Here is a 25,020-nt window from a genome sequence, read left to right on the forward strand (position 1 = left end):
TGAGAAACCGGTGGGTTCTTGAGGTGGAAAAAGGAACTTTGTCAAAATTTTTAACCAGCCTCATTAATCCACCATTGGAAAAGCATCATAAAATGACTTTTTACTGAATTACTGATCAAGATAGAATTTAGATACAAAATTGATTTAATTAAACCAGCAAATTATTCACAGATTAGAGCTAGCAGTTTTTATTACAGCCAGTCCACTCTAACTTGCACCCTGAACCCAAAGTCAGGCCATTTGATCAAATAAAGCAGCTACTCTGCGTTAATAAAGCCAGCACTGAGATTATGAAAGGTGCAAGGTGAGAACGCCTTTAGGTATCTTACTTCAACTGGAAAAGGCATGGCTTTTGCACTGGTGTGTTTACTGGTTTTCCTTCCCAGCATGTTATGACTTGCACATATGCTTCCAGGAGTGAAAACAGATCTACAGATGTCAGTACCTCACACTCACCTATGTACGGTCTGAGTTTTTTGCAGCGTTCCTGCTGCACTTCCAACCTGCATTAATGGACATATTTTTCTCACTCGTGGTTCTGTAAAAGGTCTGAGCACACAGTGACAGGAGAAGCTGTGGGTGTATGTCCCTAAATATGATTTCTAAGCAGTTTGCATTTAAATGTCACCATGTTAAAGAAGAAGAAAATGACCTCTCTGACTGACAGCTACAGAGCAAAGTCGCACTTGGGGAGCTTGCACAACAGAGCTGGGCAGATGTGGAAGAGGCAGGAGGAGCAGGGAACCTGCTGGCAGTCAGCCCTGTGGCATCAGGAAAGGGAGAAAAACCCAGGTGAGGATGACCCATGGGGTTAGGGGCACTGCCAGCCCCACTGTTACAAGGGACTGACAATGCCCAGGACTTTTTCATAGGCATGGTTTTCCAGGGATGAGGTTTGGAATAAAAAGCCATAAGTGGGGTTATTCTAACCCCATTAATAGAAAAAGCGAAGAAGCATTTAATATAATGGTAAATGAAAGTACTGTTATTAAAACAGTAAAGAACAATGCCCAAAGGATCAAGGCAGAGTTCTTGGCCTCAGGCTCTGGCGTCCCTATGGGTGGTGTAGCAGGACCAGTGGCACTGATGTGCTCTGTGAAAGGCTCTGCCTTCGCTCCTGCAGCCAAGGTCGCACTTCCCACCAGCCCTCCGCTTCACCTGCAGCGGCTGGGCTGGGGCCGGGCATCCACGGGGGGCCGGGGCACCCCCAGCCCCGTATTTCGTTGACACCCGAGTTCATCCGGCAGCCGTGTCCCACAGAGCAGATGCTGCCCGTGGCCGTGACCTGCGCACAGGCGAGCAGCATTCCACATGTGCTCCCAGAATCTCCCGATTGGTGTGCTTCGCAGAAGGGGCTGGTCCTTGAAGTCAGCTCCTGTGCCTGTGACAGATGATATTTTTATGCAAGAAAACAAAACCAGGATATCTGATGGACTGCATTATCTTTCCAGACAGCTTGGAGCTACAGATGCAAAACAAGAAGTTTTATGCTTAGACTTCAAAATTGTGAGTGGAATTTAAACAGCAGTTTTAAATGCCTACTTTTTTTTTCTTTTTCTACTCTGTCTGTGTGTGTGTGCAACTTTGCATGAAGTACATATATCTGCATAACTTATTATTATCGAGCAAGCTGTTGCAAATTCTCCTAAGATTAAATAATTATTGCTTTGGAAAACTTCACGAAGTCTTAGCTGCATTTTTGGCTAGACTAATAAATGTATACTGAGAAGGAGGGGGATGCTCTTTTCAGTGAATGTAATTAGTCTAGCTGGAAATTATTTCAAACCATCTTTTCCGTTGGAAAATGTGTTTGAGCAGAAGAGCTCAGGGAGAATCTCCTGGGAGTTATCAGCAAATGTCAGGCTGGTCTGTGTGCCTTTGTCACAGGCACATTTGATGTTTGCTTGTGTATGGAGAAGGATTAGGTAAAAACCTGCTGTTACCATTGTGTGGCACTGTGCTCACTGGATGAAAAATCTGTTGGTACCAGGTGTTAGAAAGCTGGCCAATTAATGATGATTGTGGGAAATTTGTTTAAGACAATATTGTCCTCTATGATGCAGATTTACAGAAATAACACTTACTAGTGCACAGAAGGATCATTCCTGTAGCCAAAACATTAATAACTTGCTCTGTCTTGCATGGGAAAAATGAAGTGGATTTCTGTGGGAGAACTCTAGGTGTTGATACCCAGATCAGAAGGCCAAACCTGACAGGCAGGCAGTTTGCAACTTCAGGCTTATGATATTTTCCTTGTGGGAACTGTCCAGGATGGTCTAAAATTACTTCTGTCATCTCATGGCATTTTTTTATATACAATCTTGAGTGAAAAGTGTTATATGTTGCAACTTTTCTTGATTCATTTTGAGGTTAGCAAAAGCTGAGATACGAGCACTAAAAAAAAAAAAAAATCTGTTTTAAACTCTCTCTCTAGGTACTAGAAACAATCCAGCACCCTTCCCAATTTCCCACATATTTTCCTTAGTAAGCAGGCAACTTCATGTTTCTGTTTCTTCACAAGTGTGTTGCATCAGTTTATACATTTATATTCTGTTGGATCCAGGTGAAATCCAAAGATTATGTGAAAAGTGTTAATAAGTGGCATGTTATTGCTAATTAGGTATGGCAGAAACCTCATCCCTGGTGGATCCACCACCACTTATTCTCCATCTGAGCACCTCCAGATCATGCAGCAACACAAACAGCATCCAGATGAGGTGTGGGCACACAAGTGCATTTCTGCTGCATTAGTCAGAGCACATAACACGGGACAATACCAACTTTGTACAACCGGCGGTCAGGCAATTCAGTCCACTGCCTGCTAAGAGGTAAATGTCAATATTTCTTTAACTAATTAACTGCTGAAGTAAATCTATAGGTTTTGCTACTCTTACATCATTGGCTGCAGATTTTTGTGATACAGCACTCAGATCTCTGCAGTCAGGTTTACTGTATCATCAAACCATGGCCTGAATGAATCTGAATTTATTGGAAATAATACAGTAATGATAAATGTTCCTTATCTTCATTCCTTTTCTCTGTCTTTTGTTGGTGACTACAACAGGGACACCCTGGGTTTGCCCGACAGAGCAAAGCGCAGTGTTTTTCACAAAGCTGAATTTGGCACCAACAGAAAAATGCTCCCACAGAGAAAATCACGAAACTCAACATATTTCAACCAGAGAGGCCTTCTTGATTGATGTAGAGGAAATCCTAAATGGAAGATGTCTTAATCCAGACTGCTCCTCATAGATATACAATGAATTAGTGTGCTGTGTTGAACAAATCACAGTATTTTTATTTCAATAATGTTAAAATCAATTTTATTTCCATTTTCTAAAATGGCAAATGGGGCTTAAAAAAAACTATGCATGTACAGAAATGCATTTCAGTGAACTGTCCTTTAAATGTTGATAAAGTCCTTCTAAGGGGCTTCTATAATCTTTATAATGTGAAATGTTTCCTCTTCGTGTGATATAGTCTGGTTCTTCTTGTTCACTTAATTTGGCAGTATTTTCTCTGTTAGATATTGCTACCTAGATAGAACGGGCCAGATTCTCAGTTAGGCAAGCATGAATAAAGAATAACTTTATTGAAGTCAATGACATGACCCTGGAGTTATTCCAGTGTGACTGGAATTGGAATGTGGTTCAATACATGCAGCTGCCATCCCTGCAGGCTGGGTAAGGACGTAAACAAAGAGTTACTGCAGTTGTACATGTTACTAGCAGAAGAATGGTCCTGTCAGTTCTCAGTTCTGCTTTCACCTGCAGCTTCTTCCAAAAAACAAGTTTAAAAGAGCAATCTTACCTGTATTTCTGTATTTCACCAACTTCAGCTTTGTTTCTTAAGCCTATGCAAGGTTTTGCAGAAAACTGCTAAATCCATCTACTTGCCTTCATAACTCATCAAACCATTTGACATATATATCAAGCAATACAATGCATGTGTTACTCTTATTTTCTTTCCTCCTGCTCAGAAAGATTTGAGGTTTTCCTTGATAACTTTTACGTTTGTGGTGGTTTTTACTGGTGAAATTGTTTTAGGAAGCTTGGCTTCTTGCTGTGAAAATGCTACTCTTAGTGATACTCCTGGAAGCTGCTTCCCCATTCCTAGAGAAAGTTCTGGTTTCCGCCTCTGTTTTGTGATGATAACCACACTGTTCCCATGGCCACCAGCTCAGCAAAATAACTCCCAGGTCTTTGTCAGAGAGAGACTAATTGGATTATTTTGTGTTATAGGTGGGGCTTCCTCACGACCATTTTGATTTCCCTGTTCTGCATGCTACAACAGCCCAGAGCTCCTGCTCTAAAGAGAGGACAGTTTTTGTGGGGTTATCTGCAGGCTCTGTCCTGAAATTCATCTCAAAGGCAGAAGTTGGCCATGTTTCAGATGGGAGAGTCAGCTCTTACTGATACTGCTGGTCAGAAGTATCTAGTTTATACCTTTCTTGCTGCAGCTAAAGGACTGAATTCTCTGATATTTTTACCAACAGCAATTCATCTCTGCTGGTTGGAAATGCCAAAGCTACAAAAGGATCTTGAGGGGAGGACTCTGTACAGGGTTTGAGGTGAGGCTGGTTTCCTAGTTACCCTGAAGGGGAAACAAAAACATGGCACGTTCAGATTTTAAGAAGTTCATTACAAGTGCTACCTGTTGTGAGGCTTTCCAGGGACCCAGAAGTCTCTAAACACTCAGTATCACCAGGAAAAAAAACACCAAAAAAGACAACAGGCAGGGAGGTGTTTGTTCTTCTTTGATGTTTCACAGGTTCCTAGAATGAAGTGTGCTCATATTTAACACTGAAGTGAGGATTAGATGAAGCTAAGGCTCAGCTGAACTGTAGCTAAAATTGTTTCTTTTGTAGTACTTTTTATCATTACTCAGATATTTTTGTGCTTTGTGGGCACATTCTCAGCAACAGTACTCTATTAATGAAAAATAACTTACTAAATTCTGTATAGGCACAAGGCTTACCTTACCAAATATTCATATGATGTATGCAGCCTAATTACAAACATTTTTTTAAAAATTAAAATATTTTATAAAAACTTCAAAATTTTATAAAATTTTAACTTTTATAAGTATTTAGTATTCTGTAGCATTCTATTGCTGATTATGGGTATGTATCACAGGCTTCTATTTTGGAATAAGTAGTTCCACTAGGAAAATAGAAAAATGTGCCTGATATTTTTATTTTTAAAATTAATATTCTGCTTCTCCATATACATTTGTGAGATGAGGATATTTGTTGTGCAGTTAGTCAATAAGCCTTATGAAAGTGATCAAGCAGGTGAAAAGAAGTTGAGGACATACAAAAGAGTCCACAAATTCAAGGAGGTTTGTGGACCTAAAAGATAACACGTTGGTTGCAACACTACTAATATCTCTGTTTTTTCAGGACTAAGAAATATCACACTATAATCTTATAAAAGCTTTGTGAAATTGGGGCCTTTGAGTCACCTGAGAGAAGCTGTCCAGAAGGAGTGTGTGAAAGGAAGGGAGTTACGGGGCAAAGGAAAGCACTGAAAAAACACTGGTGCGAATACTACATGAGTGCTTCTTGAAGCTGAAAATGAGAAAGGACAAAAGCTTTCAAGGAGAAAGATGAGGGTATGAGTAAGAGTCATGTACCTCTGATGTTTTTTACCCTTTGTGCTATGTGTTTCGTGCCTTAGGATGAATGAATAATACTCTGTTTTGAAGACAAATTAAGTTACTTTAATTAATGCTTAACCCATGGTTTTGAAGACAAATTAAATTACCTTAGTTAAATTGGTGGTTGTGGATTCTCAGAAGAAAAAAGGTGTATCCATGTGTCAAAGGTAGATGCATCATTTGGGATTATGCATGTAAGAGGAATGCGTAAGGCAGGAGGAAGGTGCACTGCTGAGCAACCCAGACCACAAACTCTATCTAGAAAAATCCCAAAACCTTTATAACCACAACTGGATTTTTCAACATTCAAACCCCAGCTTTTTTAATGCCACTGCATTATGTCCTGAAATTATAGTAGTGTGAGCGGCATATCTAGACAACATAAAAAACCCTATGTTTTTCAACAATTTACATGTCATACAGAACCAGCAACTGGTATGGTTTATCTCGGTCCCTCTATGAAGGCCAAGATTCCTTTCCATGATCTGTTATTGTAGTGACAGAAATGGATGAATTAAGCATATTTTAAACAGTGAGCATTTAAAGACTGGTTTTGGGCAAACCAGTGGGACTGACTCTAATATTTTAGAGTTTGGTCAAAGAAAAAAAGTCTGAAAATAATTTTCGTCATTGTCTGCCATTGTCTCAAGCTGAAACTTTAAAAACTCCAATCTTTATATCCTGATACATATATTTACACCTTTATATCTTTACACTTCCTTTCATATCCTTACACCTCTCTTTATTAACCTGCAAAATTTAGGCCCACCTAATAATAATTCATGGAAACAGATTTAGGTTTATCCTTTGCATGGTAGGATTGTAGTCCCAATGTAAGCCAAGAAAATGCATCTCAAAAGAAAATCCAGACAACAGAAATGGAAAATAATTAAAGGCAACATAAACATTCATGATTTTTTAACACTTTCTGCAGTTTTTATGGGTGGCTGGAGCAGAGTCTGGTTTTGGGCTGAGCAGTGTTGCAAATCCACTAAACCTAATGGGAACAGAAATAACATGTGATTAAGATGCCCTCAAACAATTTGTAAACTCTTCAGAGAACTCCCTCCTATGTAATTTCTGCCTTTGAAACATTCTGCACCAAAGTACAGTAACAGTAACCTCAGGCAGCTCAGGCTGGGGAGGAAAGATAAGGATGCTGTGCCCCTTGTTGTATCAAGAGAGCAGTATTGGGAAGAAGGACTGTGACTGTGTTTGCTGGAATTTAGTAGAAGTTCAAAACATTGCAAAACTCCATGAGAGCTGTGATGCCAATATAGTCTCAGGAGCACAGTCCGACATGCCTAAACACAAGTATCAGTGTCAAGGCTGCCTGTGCTGCTTCTATTTCATAATATTAATTGCAGTAATACCTAGAGGTTAAGCTGTGCTGTGCCAGCTGCACATAGTCTGTGGCAATACAGCTACATGGTGTACCTATACTCTACTTGTTCTGCTCTACTTACAAAAAAATACCTGTGACCTCAACTTCAAGGCGGTTTAAGCAACCCTGCCTGGCTGCAAGGCAGAGGTAGGATATAACCATGCCCACTCTTCATGCTAAACCTGAGGCCTCACATTTCCCAAAGGCCTTTCCACTATTTTCATGGAAGGAAGATAAGATTTGCTCTTTCTGTTGGGAATACGTGGGTGTGAATCCCTGCAGACTGGGAAGCAACAGTACCATGTCCTGCCAGGTCCACAGCCAATGCCCTCACCCTTGACAACATTATACAGGCTGCAGAAGACATGGCTGTTGCTTCCTCCCAGAACACCACTGATTTTAGTGAGAGTGATCCCAGGGGATGCTCCAGCACTCATTCAGAGAATCAGTGGAAATATTTGGAAAAGGCAGCCTCTAAGGTCATTGAGTCCAACCATTAACCCAGCGCTGACAAATCCATCACTAAACTACATCCCTAAGTGCCACATCTACATGTGGAGACACATGAAGGAAAGAGAAGAGGGAACCTTCCTGAAGTGGCTTCTCAGTCATGGTGGAAAAGCACTGCATTGCCTCTCAGGCACAGCTACACTCACCCCTCTGAGGAATTCAGGCGTCAGACTTCAACACTTTAAATTATGGTGCTAGGATCAGGAGCTGTGATGCCTTGTATCCAAGTCAAGCATGCTAAAACTCACACAGAATTTCCAAGCAAGTAAGAAAAAATAACATTCCTTCTCACATTCTTGGCTCTTGCTATCTCCATCCCAACATGGATTAAACAAACACACAGATATTAGCAGGAGAAGATACCAAAGGGTTGGATGTTTTATATAGATTATTTGCATGCACAGCTTCCATGAAGTCAGGGGCAGTGATATCAAATCTCGCCAGATTAGCTGCCCAGTACTAAAACAAAGATGAGCTTGTCTCTTCCGGAGGTCCTCAGTACAATGTTCTACTGCAGTGAAGTTGACAGCCTGTAAGTGACATATCTACTCTTCACTGCTACTTCTTCATTGGGGTAAGAAGGCCTTGGTATTTATGCACTGCCCCTTTTTTACATTTTGAAGTTGACTTTTCCCCCAAGCTTTAAATTGCCAAATGCTTCTGAGAAACATCTGCATGGAACCGAGGTGCTGCTCCATACACTTTGCAAGTGTAAATTAACTAATCTTGCAGAAGTAATTGACAGAAAAGTAATTTCCCTTTATCATGACAAACAGTATTGCAGAATGAGAGTAATGACTACAATTTAAGCAGCTATGAATTGTACATTAGAGAGCTCTAGAACTGAATATTGCTCACAATGAAATTTAAATTGCATTTCTTCCGCATCTAGCTGTTTATAAATTACAGCCACAATAGTAATTTTTGTCACCAATTTCTTACTTCCACTGACAATAGAAATAGAAGATCTAGCTAGCTGATGGACAGTGCAATAAATAGAGGTTAAAAAAGTCTTTATTAGACTCAAATTTCACTAGAAATAGGAATAAACCAAAACCCTAGCTCCAACCACAGCATGATGTGGAAGTGCCTTGAAAACTTAAGCAAACATTTAGCAGCTGGCATGTCTTTCCATGGTTGGTAATTAAAAAAAAAAAAAAAAAAAGATAAAAAACTTCAAACAAAACCAAACCAAAAAACCAAACAAGAATCAAACAAAACAACTCCAAAAACCAAATCAATCAATCAAACAAACAAACAAACAAAACCACACAAAAAGCACAAAAAACCCCCCAAAAACCAAACAAAAACCCAACCAAATTAAAAACAACAACAACAAAAATCCTCTTTGAACTCTGTCATAAAAATTGAGATTTTGATAAAAATTTCAGGCTTAGACTTAACTCTCAATCTACCTGGCAACCTTATTTAGATGCAGAAGAGCATGTAGTTTAATGGGCATTGGAATAGCCTCCAAAACCTGTTGGATACTGCACACTCAGGTACCTGCACAGGTGTGCTGTAAACTCTACAGCTTTCAGTAAGTTGTAACACACTCCACGCTTGCATCCATGGTGCAACAGCCCTCTCTGGCTGTGCGTGCTACCCAAATGGTAGGAGAGAAATGCAATAACAACTTTTCATTATATATATTTAAAATATCTTTTATTGTTCTACAGTTGAGCCATCACCCCATAACTTCTCACAGTTTTTACAATGTTTTTACAGGAATGAGTCCTCAAGACAGGGTCTCAAAGAGGAAAAGAGTGTGGAGATAGGCTGTGGGGTTGGTAAAGCAGGCATAGGAGGTGACGTTAAGAAACGCAAAGCCAAGTGGACGTGGGCATTTTTGTATGATGTGAGTTGGCTCAACTAAATGGAAATGAGCACATATTGCATTTTTATAAACCAAGCAAAATTAATTGTAGGTAGAGAAAAAGTAGCTTCAGTGTGACTACAAGCTCTGTTGCATGCTCCTTTATGATAATGGGATAAGTTACTTATGTAAAGAGGTTTGGTTTTTTTATTTTGCAGCCTGTGAATTAGCTAGTGTAGCTGCTTATGCAAAATTTAAGAAAATACTCTGTTTTTTAATGGTCCTCACAGAGAATGAGTAAAGGATCTAGAAGACCAGTGGAAAAAAAACAAAAGACAGGCTGAAATAGCAAAAAAGAGGCAAATAATATTTGCTGAATAATTTTGTGCATGAGGGACTCTTCTGTGGGTGTTTTTTGCAAGCATCCCTAACACTGTTTTCTGTTCCTCTGACATTTTCTTACCACTTTGTAACTTTACAGTGGCACAGATATCACAACTGTCTAATCCCTGAGAAGAAGCAAAGGAAATAAACAACCCAAAGATGCAGATCCCCGTTCTGCCAAAAAAGCGTAAGAACATGAGTAATGGAAGAACTAGTTTTATGTGACAGCTGGTGAGGATTTACCTTGAAAAAAGGAATACTCAATTTGAAAACTTACACCTTGAAATTGGTTGTAATTGAAAGCCACTACAGTAGAGCAAATTGGAAACCTTTTAAATAGGGGCTAAAATATTTTCTCTTTAACTGAGACCTGCATATTAGCTTCAGTCTGAGAATAAATACATTGAGTCAAGAATTTTTTAATAGAAATCTATAATTACCTCTGCAATATTGCTGGTATCCATCTACTTAGCAAAAACTTTGACTTTATTAGCTATTTAATCATCTGAAATACTCTATTACCAAATACTTAGGGAGAACAATGTCTGCCAGATTCTGCAGCTGTTGGGTTGTGTGTTTAATAACCTCTTATATTTCAGGCCCTGTAGAAATTAGTCACTGAATCTCTTCTTTTAATCAATCACTGGGTAAAAGATAGGGCCAAACCAAATCTTTTTTTGAAGCTAGCTTCACAGAGTTTTCATCCTCACCTAAGATTTAGATTACCTCAAAGTCTCTGTCAGCAACCTGCGTTCCTCAAAGATGTTTTAAAACTTGTGATTTTAAGGTTGTGTCCTTGTGTGCGCATCAGCTGATGGGGACTATGCCCCAGTCTCAGCAGGAGCAGGGATGAGGAACTCCTGGTGCTGTGCTTCCAGAGCTGCAGCAGCCATCCTTGATATGACCAGGAATCCTATCTGATGATAAGACTCCAAACTGCCAAGAAAATTATGGAAATAAGACCAGGCCTCACCTGTCACTGGGGATGCAGCTCTGGTGTAAATGACAGCAATTGACTCTCAGTCCCTCTGCCCCTTTTTCCATGAGATTGCCTGCTGGAGGCAGCCTCAAGCAATCTTTCTGTGATTTAGGGGAACATTATTATCCATGCTCTGAACAGCTCCATGTCTTTTCTCCAGGAGACAGAGTGACAGCGGGAAAGTCTCCTGAAGTTTGGCAGGGCCTAGAAAGCATGCAAAAATATTAGCAACCATATGCTGGGTTCTCCTGGAGTACTGCACCCATTAGTAAATCTGACCTCTCTTCTTTTCTGCACGCAAGGTGCCTGTGGCCAAGTCAGTTAAGGAGGCCACCCTTTGCCAACTACATACTTGTCCAACAGCTTTAGGGCTGTCAGTGTCAACAACTTGTAGAGTCGAGACAGCCAAGAAAAGCCTTCTGAGGAGTCCAAGCCCTCTAGTGCAGTAAAGAAAGAGGAACACTGGGATCCGGAACAGGGAGGGCAACTCATGCAATTCTTTCTTCATTTAAAATATCAATTTATACAGCTGAGGAATGAAATTACCTAGTATCTAGTTTGTTCCTCTGCCACTGCTATTCTCTCCTTTGCATTCCTTTGCCATGACTTCAGCCTGTATCATCTCCCCCATTGCTGATCCCAGATTAAGCTATCTGAAAGGCATGGAGCACTAGGGAAAACACTGCTTTTCACAGATTGCAAACTAAGATCACTTAGTGGGCTTCTCAAGCATTAGGACTCCAGGGACAAGAGACTTGGCTTACAGCTGATCAGGGAAGGTTCTGCAGCTGCTTGGAGGTGGGAAAACAAAAGTGTCTTTATTTTCATGTTGTTAATGGGAGATCAGGGTGGGTCTCTACAGCTGGAAAGACAAAGGGCAAATAGAAGTCAGGGCTATTACACAGATTCAACAGATGTCTCCTAGTCTTCCAGGAGATGATGGTAATGGGAGCAAATAATCTCTAGTCCTGCCCATAGTGAAGGCTTTCTATAGTATGAGAACTTTTCTTTGTGGTACAGTAACTGCACAGACACATGGCTTCAAAGTCCCTCCTTGCTCCAAACTCCCAGAGGGCTGGGGAGATAATATAGCAACAAAAAACAATAGGTAGAAGTAGAAGTAGAAAGTATAAAGAAATAGGAACAAAAGTCCACATTCACCTAATCACAGTCAGATAAGCATGACAAGAGAAGTAGGTTTCAAGGAGAGATTTTGAAGATACTATTTTGAAGATTGTTACTATGTTAGCTATGTTAAAAGTTAAAATTTAACTATATTTAAAGTTTTTAACTATACCAAAACCACTATGTTTAAAGTTTACTAGGTTAACTTTAAATATGAGGAGAAGAAAAGCAAGAGAGGCAGATATTAATCTGGTAGTTGAATCTGCTGCTATTAACTGGGCAAGATGAGGAATAGTCAGTCTTGTAGCTGTAAGACCTGATAGAAAATATGAGCTCAGAGGGGAGGACATTACAGGGAGGATCACATGTCCATGGGGAGGATGAGAAAGGATGACAATTTTGTCTTCTGAAACCAGGACACAAAGAGCTGTGTTTTGTATGGGTTTAAATAAGGTAGTTCAGAGAGTGTCTGAATATTGCAATGAGGATGGGGTGTGGCCTAACATTGCCAGGATGTGACATTCACAGAGCAAGATTCAAGAATCAGCAGCCTAAAGAAGGGATCCTTGTGGTGCTGTTTCAGGGGCTGTTGCATTATCCTAGGAGTAAAATGAAGGATGAGAATGTGCAAGTAGTGTTTTAGCAGCACCTTATCTAATGTTAAACATGTCAGTAGCCCATTCACATCATACTGAAGTACAGTCCAAATTATTTTAGTTGCTTTGTTTAGGAAGACCGATGTGTCTTTTGCTTTCAAGTGGTGTCCAGGTTTCCTAAATCTCATTCCTGCACATTGTCAAAACTTGTGCTTTTTGTCTGGCCTTCCAGTTTCTTGAACATTTTTTCTCCTTTTCTTGCTCTGGATCCTTTTCTGTGCTGGGCTGTCTCAGTGCCTAATGCATGCGTTATCATACTGACTATGGCATATTCTCCGAATTTAAATTCTTCTTTAAAGCATTTTACTTCTGGTAGCCCTCCAGGGAAAACTGCCTCTTGTGCTGTTGTCTGTTTCATTTATCTCAAAACATATCCTTGCCCAGGTTAAAGCACATCTGTTTCACATCTCCGTTATTTGATGTCACTTCTCAGCCCTTCCCACTTTTCTCCTTCCTGCTCCATTTTTTTAATTCTCTGTGTTCTTCTGATTTACTCTGTCAGCTCTGCCAAGGCTATTTGGCCCAATTCTCATCCTAAATATGGAAATTTACTCCACAAAGATGGAGTGAGAGAAGGTATTCTGGTTTTGCTGATACACCAGGACCTGAACCTGGGCTTGGTTTCTTTCTTGCAATAGCGTGCATGATTTTGGCAATACTATTGAATAATGAACCTGCTTTCATTTAGAGTACTCGATACCAAATGTAAAATTTCAAAAAAATGAATTCTGAAAAAAAATCCTTCTTATTGTAATTGTCTCTCTACAAACTATGTCATCTGGCAAACAGGAGTCACTAGAGAAGCTCTTTACAATGCAGTCGTAACTGGGAACAAGATGGTTTTCCCTGTTTTGTAAACTATTAAACAAATTCGACAGACAGGGTAGCCTTCAGTATCCTACAGCAGGGAAAGCTTTAAAGACTACATTTCTTTTGAAACATTTAAAAATATTTTGAAAGTTTGAATCTTAGGAATAAGGTAGAGACTCAGAATTGTTACCTGGAAGTTATGAAGCTACAGGGAAGAATAGAGTAAATCCTTCAGTTCATCAAGAATAAAATATTTTTCCGTAAATACAGCTTGACCCTCCCCTCATGCTTCTTTTTCATTTGATATTCAGCTCACCAAAGTTACATTTTCTCAAGGCATCACACTTTGGCTGAAAACACAGCATGGCTTGTTGCCAGATATGATGGTTTAAAGATATTTCTATGCTTCTTTGACTTGCTCTAAATGAATAGAACTGCTGAGTTTTGTACCATCAGCTCCTCACATTCCTGCACTGAACTCTTTCCTGTTATGCTCTAGGTATCCCAAGCTCCTTGCCTCTACAGGTTAGGGGACACTGAAAAAATATGTAACCCTAGAGTGTGATGACAGCTTTTGCAAAGCATGTTGTTGACTCGTGCCGATTTGAGCAATGGATGGGTCTGTCGGGGAATTTAACCATGTGCCCAGAGGCTGCCTGGGCGTGTCTGCTGGGGAAGCAGTTCCCTGGCCAGTGATGCCCTGTGTATGTCTGAACTGACTCACAGGTGGAGGGAATCTCCTGACCTGCTGAAATCCCCTGCATGAGATACCCATACAGCTTTTCTCCATGGAACAGAGGGGAAAAAGAGAAGACACACAAGTAAGGGCATCTAGGAATCAGTAAAAGGACAAAGAAATGCTTTTGCTGAAGTGTGGTTGCCAGCCTCAGCACAGCCTGAGGACTGCAGCACAAAAGCCAGGGGTGGAAAGCATCTACCAACTGCATGTGCACATTTTCATGCAGGCTGCACCTTGGTGACTGCCATTGCCTTCACTGTGATACATGGCTCAATTCTTTTCCTGGCTACATTGCTGCTGTCAGGAGGTGACATCAATTAAGGAAATCAGCTGTGAACTGACACAGATAGAACACTGACAGATATTAAAAAATATTTCAAAGCCATTCAGCATCTTATCTTTTCTGTGAGGATTCACTTCTTCTGGCCCTTCATGGTCTCCCTGACCTTGCCACATGTCTATGAGCTGCTGACACTTCATCCGTGAGTTATGACAGGAGTTATGGATCTGTGCAATCCTGTTTTATGATGATGATTTATCATTTGTATTACAGTCATGTCTAGAGGCCTCAAGCAAGATCAGGGCCTCACTGTGCTAGTCACTGTATAAACATGTATTAGGAGACAGTCCAGCTCTGAAAAGATCATAAACAAAAGGTGGGAGGATGAACAGAAACACAGAGATGTGAAATGCAATACTCACTGCAACCTGAGGGCAAGAGCCAGGGCAAGAAGCCCAGCTTTCCTGTCCCCTAACTCCTGCCTGCCCATGTCCAGTCACAGCAAGTTCTGCCATCCACCATTCCTCCCCACATCCTTCTCTCCAGGGGCTGTGAAGGGGCTGGCACATTCCTGCTTCACTGTGCCTCTGTCCAGGAGACATATCTCTGCATCCCCCAGTCGATGCAGCAGCACTGGCTCCCATGCAGATCACTGCTGCTGCTGCACTTCTGAAATTATCAATTATCATTGTTTTCATAACATCATAAAATAATTAAGGAAAAGACCTCTAAGATCATTAATTCCAGCTATTAACCCAGCTACTGTGTTCACCACTAAACCACATCCCCAAGTGCCACACTCCCATCAAAAAATCAAAGTTTTTTGAACACTTCCAGGGATGATGATTCCACCACTTCCCTGGGCAGCCTATTCTAGTATTTGACCACCCTTCCAGTGAACATTTTTTCCTGATATCTAATCTACACCTTCCCTGGTGCAACTTGAGGCCATTTGCCCTCATCCTGTCACTTGTTACCTGGGAGAAGAGGGTGGCTTCTTCACCACTGAGTTGACGGTTGTCCCTACCTGCAGAGTTGTTGGTTATCACCTCCAAACTGAGACCAGATGGCTTCATTCCTCATCAGAGCTAAACAAAACAGGTAACTTAAAATTATTGTTATCTTATATACGAATCTAGGATATCTTTGGTATAAGACTGACAGCATACTAAACAGAGAGCACAGAGCCATACTGTGGGACAGCTGCATGCTACTTCCACTTACAAGGCTTAGATCCCACTTATGGCTATGTCTAAACATTGCCCTTGCTTTGCCTTTGCAGTACTTAGGGGATAATTGGAGACTAATACTTTTCCTCCTTTTCTAATTGTTACTGCACTTGGCACTATGACCAGAGCTGTTCTCAACATATAAAAATGCAGTTCTCGTGGCTTAACCCAAAAGCTGGGTCTGTGGACTAGCATTAGTCCTGTGTTTATATGAATTATACATAGAATATTGCTTTGAAAATGTTGTAGAGGAAACTCTCCTAAGTGCAAAACTTCAGAAGAGAAGAAAACTGAGATGCAGACTTGGTCTGAAGATTTTCAAAGAGAAAAAAAGCCAGACTGTGCTTATGAAGAAGCTTGGTTATGCCCTTCAGAAAAACAGGGAAATAAAAACACTGAGAGCTGCTAACACTACTGATAGTGGCACCTGTACAGCAGTCAAGAGTAGGTAGACACAATGAGATGATATTAGAGTGGCAAGTAGGTAGTAGATTGAGGGGCTCTAGTAGCCAGTGAGGGCTTACAGGAGACTCTGATGCTGGCTAGATTCCAAGACCTGTTAGAATCAGCAGAAGATGCTGCTCCCAAAGAACCTGGAAAATGTGAGTTGCATCTAAAGGCAATGGAAATGTTATCACATCGGCAAGGCCACTGCCAAAGCCACATGGGGGGCAACCTGCCCTTCAGCAAGCTTTTGTAATGAGGAGCTCTCCAGAGAATGGCACAGCTTTTAACTCCAGGCAGATACTCAGCCTGTCTTGCAACCTCTGAGCAACCTTTTGGAGCTGTCACGACAGGAAGTGCTTGCTCCAGCCAGTATATCCACCTTCAGCTTAATACACATCAACTGTGGCAGGTGGCACCAGGCAGACATTATCTATCTACTCAATCTTCAGAGTATCTTGAGAGCACAGCAAAGAGCTGCATCACAAATACATCAAGAAGTGTTTGCGAGATGTAGGAATTCCTCTTTTCCTCTTGGAGCCAGGGAGGGTCCAGACTTACTAGCCCACCTACATCTTTCCCAGGCGTGTTCCACAATTTCCTCTGTGTCTGCCTGACTTCTTTCTTCATAACACAGTTCAGCCTATATTGATTATATCTCCATGATACAGTCACCATACAATGAATGCCACAAGGAGTGGAAACTTTCCCCACAAATGTGTTTAAAAGCAGATTTTTTACCACTTAATTATTTTGCATGGATGCAAGTAACATCACTGTAAGCAGTCTCTGCATCAAGCCCATTCTCCTAGCAAAGCAGTTCACCAATGCCCAGTTCCTCATCACTAGTAAGACCTTTGCAGCTGTTTAATTCATCTCCATGCTTCTTTTTTATTATTATTATTTCTTTTTTTATTCCTTCTGTAAAATGGACACAGAAGCGGTGCTGGTCTTCTTCATAGTCCAACCACCACCCAACCACCTCAGTGCAGATATCACTGCTCTATGCACTGATGAAGAAGCAGCCTCAGCCCAAAATGAACCATGAAACAAGTCCACTTTCACCAAACAGCCATTTTTATTGACAATCCCAGCACTTCGGGCTGATTTTCCTTTCCCTTTGTTGTCAGAGACATGAGGCTAATCTAAGCAGGACACACAATTTTATGTTACCAGGCTTTGCTACTTCCCCTTCTCAGTGAGAAAATCCAGTTCTGAAGTGGCATATGGTCTGTAAAACAGCTTGTCATCATGTTCCTTCGGGAAACCCAGCGGATCCGAGCTGCCATCGCGGCTCACCTTCAGTGTCTGAAGCTCAGACAACCAGTCTACCACAAGGCCTCCTCCTGGAAACATGCAGTAAATACAACACCAGCAGCAGGAAGAGGTTTGGGAATCAAATTAGCATCGATTACTTTTGTGGAGACACACCTATAAACAGCTTGGCTGCACTTCTCTTGGGCTGTTGGCATTTACCAAACAACTTCACGCTACAGCATCAGCCAGCGATGTCTTGCAGACTGGATTACAAGCACATTCACTGACTGCAGTGGCACTCCTTGTAGGAATAAATATTACACCTGTGAGGTGGAGATGTGTTATTAAAACCATAAAGATAACATCATTGCTCCTAAGTGGACAAATTTAGTTCAATGTCTATTACTGTTAAATGGCAAAATTGCTGTTGTAACAATATGGAGATGTAAGTGTAATTGTGTATAACATTGTGAAATCATTAAAATCCATATAAATTTTGCTCGCTCAAATTAGACACAAGTGACTACTGCTTGACACCTGAAACATTAGCATAATATTCATGCCATATGGCTGGCATTTTCTGTTTCTTATATGTCACTCTTCATTCGTGTCAGCTGCTCACAAGAACTTGCCAGATAATATCTACACTATTGCCAAAAATGTCTAACAGCTGGTGTAGTACTGGTTAAACACTCCATAATGTTTCAAACTTTAGTGCTCCCATTTATGCACTAGAGAGGTGGTTCTTGGAGCAGATGTTTAGTTTTGTTTTTAAATTAACTTCAGTCTTCTTTTGTGTCAGTGGTGTGTTTTTATGCTCCATCATGCTGCTGCCTTCTGTGAAATAAAGGAGTTCAGCAGCATCCAGCCTTAAAACACATCAACTGTCACAATAAGTGCACATTAAAAATGCACTCTGCTCTCTGTTTCAGTGCCTGACGAGCTCAGGGGCTGGACTCGAGCTGCAAACATACAGAGAGCAGCTCAGACCACCTATTAGCTGAGTTAGTGATAGCTTACATTTCCCCACATCCGTGTGGTCCTCCTTGTGGCGCAGAGATGTGCATCTGACTGATGTCCTTGATGCCACTGGAGCCCCTCTATGATTCAGAAATTGGCACAGAGGGTCCTAATGCCCAAATGAGACTCCCGAGGGATCCAAACCATAACACGGACTTAAGGCACCAGCACTGCACTGGCATGATTTAGAGCTGTGTCTGCCCCATCTGGGGAGAGGGCAGCAGGATCTGTACTGGCACCCAGGCTTGTACCTGAAGTAGTCCCTAAACTCACACTTAGCTTGTAGGGTTTGAGGACACTGGTGGAGGACTGGGAACAGGGCACACATTTTTACCCCTGTAAATACCCTTTAAAACACTGTTAATGATTAAATCAGGAATTGTCTAACATCTTCTGCATGTAAGTCAGCGTGAACTCTGGTCATGCCGAAATCTAGGTAGTTGGATTGTTTACCTTATAAGATTTATGATGAACTAGGCAAATGAATGCTGATGAATTAAACAAACATTCAATTTCAGAACTAATCTGATTTTATGGATAGTGTATGCAATTCCCCGAGTTTAAAAGCCTGATTTACACCTTTGGAAAGGAGGATTCCTTGCTTTTTTCATTTTGCTCTTCTTTTCCTGGAGACAAGGAGTTATTTTACTTTTCGCTCATTAAGGTTCTCTTCCAATTTAAGACACTTCCCAGTTAAAACACTCTGTTGAATTTTGAGGCACTGTCATGGAGGCCATTTATTTAGAAGCTGCTAGGCCATCCTTCAGTCTCCAGGTGGCTTTGTAAAGACAAAAATGGAGAAAGAAGGTTGCTGGAGACAAATGGCCTCTGCCCCTCCAGAACTGGGCAATTTAATCCTGCTAGGCTGCTGTACCTCCTGTAGACAATGATCAGTATTTTACACTGAGGCATTTTAATCTGGGCTATCTTTTGGCATAGGACACTCTCTCTGAGCCATGACTCCCCTGTTCTGGCTACCATACAGGCACGCAACAAAAAAGAGAGAGCTGAATGAATAAATTTCCCATCTAACTTGAGGCAAGAAACAGATGGGGACAGGCAAAGAGCGCAGGTGAATATATGGGTGCATACTATAGGCACTGTTCATAGTATGCGGTCACCAACATCAGGCTGTATACTCGTTTTTGCCATGTGGGATGCATAAACATTGGATATTCAGACTGTGGCTCATGCCTCTCATTTTCCTCTTCCCTGCACATTCTGACCTCCTCAGATGGATGAAGGACTGGCAGAAGAGTCATGGGCTGCATATATCAAAAAGCAGATTTGCACAATTTTTATTCTTTGCAGACGTTTCTGCCCCTATACTGTATCCCTGGAAATTATCCATGTTGGATAATGGATGGAATTAAATTAGAAACAAGACAAGATGCAATTACTCGCTGAGGATGACTTGGATAAACGGGTAAAATGGGGCCTGCAGCTGGGCCTGTCAGCATCTGGTTTGTGTGCACACAGAGGACTTTATCCTTAGAATTAGCTGTAATGGGATAAATGTATTTTCTGTTTGTTGTAATACAGTCTTTTACCCACATTAAGTCATTACTGAGCCATTCTCTATCACAAAACGGCTGGTATCACTTGTTCCAATAAGGTGTTACCCACATGAAGTCCCTAAGTGAAAAAAAATTGGGATTAAAATGAAAATAAGCTTTATCTTTGAGGAGGAATAAGGACATTACCTTAGAGAAATGTGTCAGGCTGCTTATAAGGCCTTTTCAGTACTATGGGATCCAGGGCAAGAGGAAATGTCAGCCCAGTCATTTGTTCATCGAGGATCAGCTCTTTTCCTAAGGAAGTCCTTAAAGCCTTCCCTCACACCAAGCTTGGCAAGTTCATTCCTGAAATAGACAAGCAAATGAAACAACCTTAATTTGTTTAGGTGCTTGGTGCATTGCTTTAAATGATTTTTTATTTCTTTAAGCATCTGGACACTGTTGAAAGTCAGAGTATCCAATTCAGATAAGACTATGCAAAAGGCATGATAGAGCTGAGAACAGAGATGCTATTGGGAGGGTATTGCCCTGCTTTTCCTCTCACACCTGCTTAGTTGTGAATGTGCTCATTGACAAAACAAGGGTTTGAATTCAGAGGTAAGGAGCAAAAGTGGGAAACTTCTGCTAATGGATGTTCGTGCTGCATTTTTTTATTTCTGTGTGTACAATCCATGGACAATTTCCTTGTAAATATTTCATGTTACACACAGTAATTGACATTAAAGATTTGGCACAATGCTACACCCTAGAAACTAAAGATGTTGGTTATCAAACTATGATGTTCTGTTGCAAAAAAAGACGACTAAAAAGAATGACATAAGTAGATGTTCCTGGAGGCAAAACTTGTAGTACAGTGCAGCTCATTACTTAGTAATGTAGCACACAAATGTGATTGTAATCCATCATTTTTACCACCACCTTGAACAGGATTATAGCCACCTTGCAGGGTCATACAAATACCTGTATGACCTAGGCAGTAAGTTCCTTTCAGCTCAGGCCATCACAAATCTGTCATCTGCAGTGTTCCATTTATGTTCTTTAGTTTATGAATGTGAATTATTTAATGGAAATCATTTCAGTGCAAAGGCAACCAGGCAATGCTTTGACTAAGTGCCAGCCAGCAGGTCAGGAAATAGGTTTTGCATTTGTTGCTGTTGATAGGTTTAACTATTTAATTTTTTTTAATGACTCTTTTATGTCTCTTTATTGATAAAAGATACATTAACACAAAGTCTCCAAACTCAATCCTTCCTAAATGTACTTAGAGCATTTGATTTGTCCCATTCACTTCAGCAACCTAATCATGTACGTAATCAGGAGTGTATAATATTTACAGGGTAAGGGTTTAATTCCTTGCAAGACTACAAAAGAAAGGCAATGCTAAGCATCGTGGTTGCGGCACAGAGTTTTTAAATGTTTCTTTTATGTGCTGCTCAGGGCATCAAAGCCACGTAGCTAGACCCGCCCCCCCACTGCCAGCACTCCACAGATTCCCTAAGAGGCTTCCCCAAAAGGCTGATATTAGATGACACTTGATGCCCAGCGTGGGAAAGCATCCATGTGTGCATAAGTTCAACACAGTTTGTAAAGTGAAGAAATAAAAATAAAAGAGAAATAAAAATGATAAAAAAAAAAATCTGCTTTTCTTTCTGATTTTCTTCCTTTCTCCCTCTCTGTTATTTTACTACAGCACATCAATGCCTTCTGCTGATGTGGAAATCAGTGGAAGTAGCTGAGTCCTTTGTGCACTGTAGAGGGGGCACTGTACTCTGCTTTAGGGAATCAATCTTCTTTTCACTGGGAGTATTTCTAAGGACCAATTTAGAGAGGCTGAAAGGCTGAAACAGTTGTCTGTATCAAGCATCATTTTTATAATAGACTTTATCTAAGCTTTTGTAGACTTTTTAATGCTTCTTTCTCAGAACTCCTCAAGAGACTGGTATAGTTCCCCAGCTTCATAATGTCAAAAGCAATGACTTAAAAAAGAATCAGTCAAAGCAATGCAAACAACTCACTGTTAAATTCAAGGGGTTTTGTCAATACTTCTCTAAAAAATATTTTGCTGAATTTTAGCACAGGAAAACTACTGTTTTATATTTAAATTTCTTAACTAACTTCTAAGGGTTTTACTTGGCTGACATTTCTTGGCCTTGTATTAATCTTGGGATTATTTCACAAGAGACCCGGGGAACACCCACTGATAACAATGTCAAACATTCAATGTATTTACTGAACGTTTCCACTTGCTTGATCATTAAGGCATGCCTTGGGTATGAGGTCACCGATGTTGTGTAAGTGTAGAATTTATGGGGTGATTTGAACTATAGGGGAGTCCTGACATGTTTTTGGCAAATACCATGAGATACCATGGACTGATGCCACTCAAAATTGTAGCTCTGGGATATGATCAGGTTCTAGCATGAACATTTTGCATTAGAATTCAAATCCTCTGGTTACAGAGAATATGGAAAAAAGTTATTTGAGCAGACCATACATATACTGGAGGAACCTTTTACTAGAAACCTTTTTCTTGTTTGTTAAAACAGATTATTTAAACATTAAATCTTTTAACAAACAAAAATGAAAATGTAGTTTTAGAAAATCAGAAGATAAAGCTTTACATCAACGTAGCATGCAATCATTGTGCTTTCCTTTTTAATCCTTCATTTAAGTTGGAGAGAGCAGCAAAGTTAAGAAGGTGGTAATGAGGCCAGTTCATCAGCAGCTTGGACTGTAGCCAAGTCTGGCTTTCTAAACTGTACTACCAGGTTTGCCACCAGCTTGCTAGGAGCCTTGCAGAGCCTCTTCAAGGCCTGTTTAAAACTCATTTAAATAATGAAAAAAATTCTTTAGTTGAATTTTAGCTCCTTCTAGATATAGTGATGATGATTTGGGCTGCCTTAATTTGCCAGTTCTCTGTACTGTTCTGAAAAAAACCTAAGGCTTAGAGTACTTGAACAAAACAAAACAGGAACAGATTTGGACCTATGCAGCTGTGGACTTTATCACATACCTGACGCCTGACTTTTCTGACTCTGTTTTACCTCCAGCCCCTTGTTTTGCATGTTTAAATTGCAAGTTCCTTCAGACAAGGTCCATTTCTCACAACATGAGATTTATAGATTCTGTCATCTGCGGTTGTGCTGCGAGACAAATAACCAGTAAAGGCTGCCACTCGTGCAGGAAGTTTCAGCAGTTGTATTCCACTTTGTTTAAAACTTGTAAATAAGGCCACTTCTGGTACTGTGCACATTTTAATCCTTTGCAAAGACATTAACCCTTTGACATCAGTCCCATTAATTGGACTTTGTTTCATTATCTGAACTTTTTCCCTTAGCATTTTAAAAATCACATTGTTGTCCGGTCACCAAGTATGAGAGACCACAAGTAAATGAACAGCATTTCAGTATGGGTTCTAGAAGGAAATATTCTCCTGGTATTGACTTACACTGTATTTCTTCATCCCACCTACAATACAAAGAAAGGGGACAGAATAAAACCCACAGAAAGTAGAAGAAAATACGGAAGAAAGGAGAGATTCTAGGTGTTTATGTATATATTTGAAAGATAAAGACTAAACAAGACTAGCCGATCAGTGGACATATTTTTTTTTATAAAGGGGGCAGAACTGAAACACAAAATAGAAGATTTAACACATATTTTATAGGGATCCTTAGCATAAATATTTTATAAGGATCCTCAGCAGAATATGCACAGGAGGATTTAAGGAACAGTCCTGCTTTTAATATGTAAAACTCATGGAACTCCCCAGTTTTGGAAATGTGCTGTCTAGCCCTCGAAGTCCACCTTTTACAGCAAAGGCCTTTGAATAACCTTTCAGAAATTCCTGACCTGCTCCCTAGAAGAATTTCTGTATTGCTCTTTAAAAATACCTAGTTACATGGGATAAATGGGCAAATACTGTGATCTATTTTCCTACCATTATTTTTATTTAATGTTTTGTATTCCTACTGGGATAAGGACCATCCTATGACATAAAAAGGACAATCACACTTTCTGTGGAAAACAAAGCTTCTTCTGACAAATAGCACAAAAATTGCTTTGCTTTTTAGGCAGGCAGCACTCTCCAGGTATCCGAAAGACTTAGATATTAGAGAAATGGGTGTATTAGTATAGCGAAGCTGACATTATCAGGTGTTGTATATGAGAAATGTCATTTATGAGTTGTCACACAGCTATTATTAAGAGACTATTGAGTAGAACACAGTACATCATTGACTGTCACTGCGCTCGCTGCAATCACCGAACAACTGGGCATAGTCAAACAGAACATTTCTTTCACTTTCAGGGCAAATTACACTTATGGTTTATTTATGTCACAGATTAGTTGCATTCAGGCATCCTCTGTAACTGTTTTACAATAGCTCTGGTGGCACAGACCTGCAATTCTGTGCCTGTCCAGTGGGATGGATGGCAGTCCAGCCCCTCATAGCTGACTGAGGAGCAAACCCCCTGTGCTTCTGCAGTGTGGAGGTTCAGGACGAGGAGTGTGGGGGTAAAGAGGTGGGTGTGCTGGCCTTCCAGCTCCAGCCTCCCTGTCTCATCTGCCAGCAGTTTTGGAGGACAGGATCTGGTGACTTTAAGCAGCCTCCTGACCCTGGTTCTGGGCAGAATGGCAATCCAGGAGCTTCCATATTAACTCTTACCTTGCTAACTCACCCCAGACTCTGGGGCAGGAACTCTTACTGTCCTTCATCCCTGTGGCATCTTGTACACACTCAGGTGTCTCTCTCCAGCTGCACAGCACTTGGAGCAAATTGCAATTCCTGTGTGGGCTTTTCCACAGCCACAGCTATTTACACCAGGTATTAAAATGCACACTGAAGAATCAAAGTTAGCTCTAGATTAAGGATTTGAACAGACACTGTTGTCTGAATCCCTACTAACATCTTTTAAGTCACATACTGTATTCTGACCATTAAGCCTTGATCCTCTAATCTCTCCACACATTGAACTTCCACTGACTTTAACCTGCCCAGCCATATCCTTTAAAGCCAGTCTCCCACAAATATTGCACCACGTGAAGCCCCACTGGAACTCTAAATCTTTCAAGAGATTTGTAATTTGGTGCATTCCCTAAGGAAAATTTGGAAGGTGTCCAGGGAACAAGGCTAATTTAGGAGATGGGAGAATATGTCTTCTAAAGAAATGGCTCCAAGATCGTAACATGTTGGGCCGTGAAAAGGGAGCA

At 40.7% G+C, this 25,020-nt stretch overlaps 1 protein-coding gene across 2 annotated transcripts in view; it reads left to right on the forward strand.

Moving 5' to 3' along the window:
* The first annotated feature begins 1,431 nt into the window (after positions 1–1,431).
* Positions 1,432–25,020, forward strand: part of STARD13 (StAR related lipid transfer domain containing 13) — a 294,079-nt gene continuing 270,490 nt past the window's right edge. The window contains exon 1 of one of the 2 annotated variants that reach the window (XM_027651028.1): positions 1,432–1,506. The gene's annotated coding sequence lies outside the window, so the exon portion shown is untranslated. Of the gene's footprint in view, positions 1,507–19,430; positions 19,718–25,020 lie in introns of those variants that run through there. The other variant, XM_027651021.1, reaches the window with a different exon arrangement.

The sequence above is a fragment of the Corapipo altera genome, unplaced genomic scaffold (assembly GCF_003945725.1).
Source record: "Corapipo altera isolate COAL_440 unplaced genomic scaffold, ASM394572v1 0, whole genome shotgun sequence".
Lineage (NCBI taxonomy): Eukaryota > Metazoa > Chordata > Aves > Passeriformes > Pipridae > Corapipo > Corapipo altera.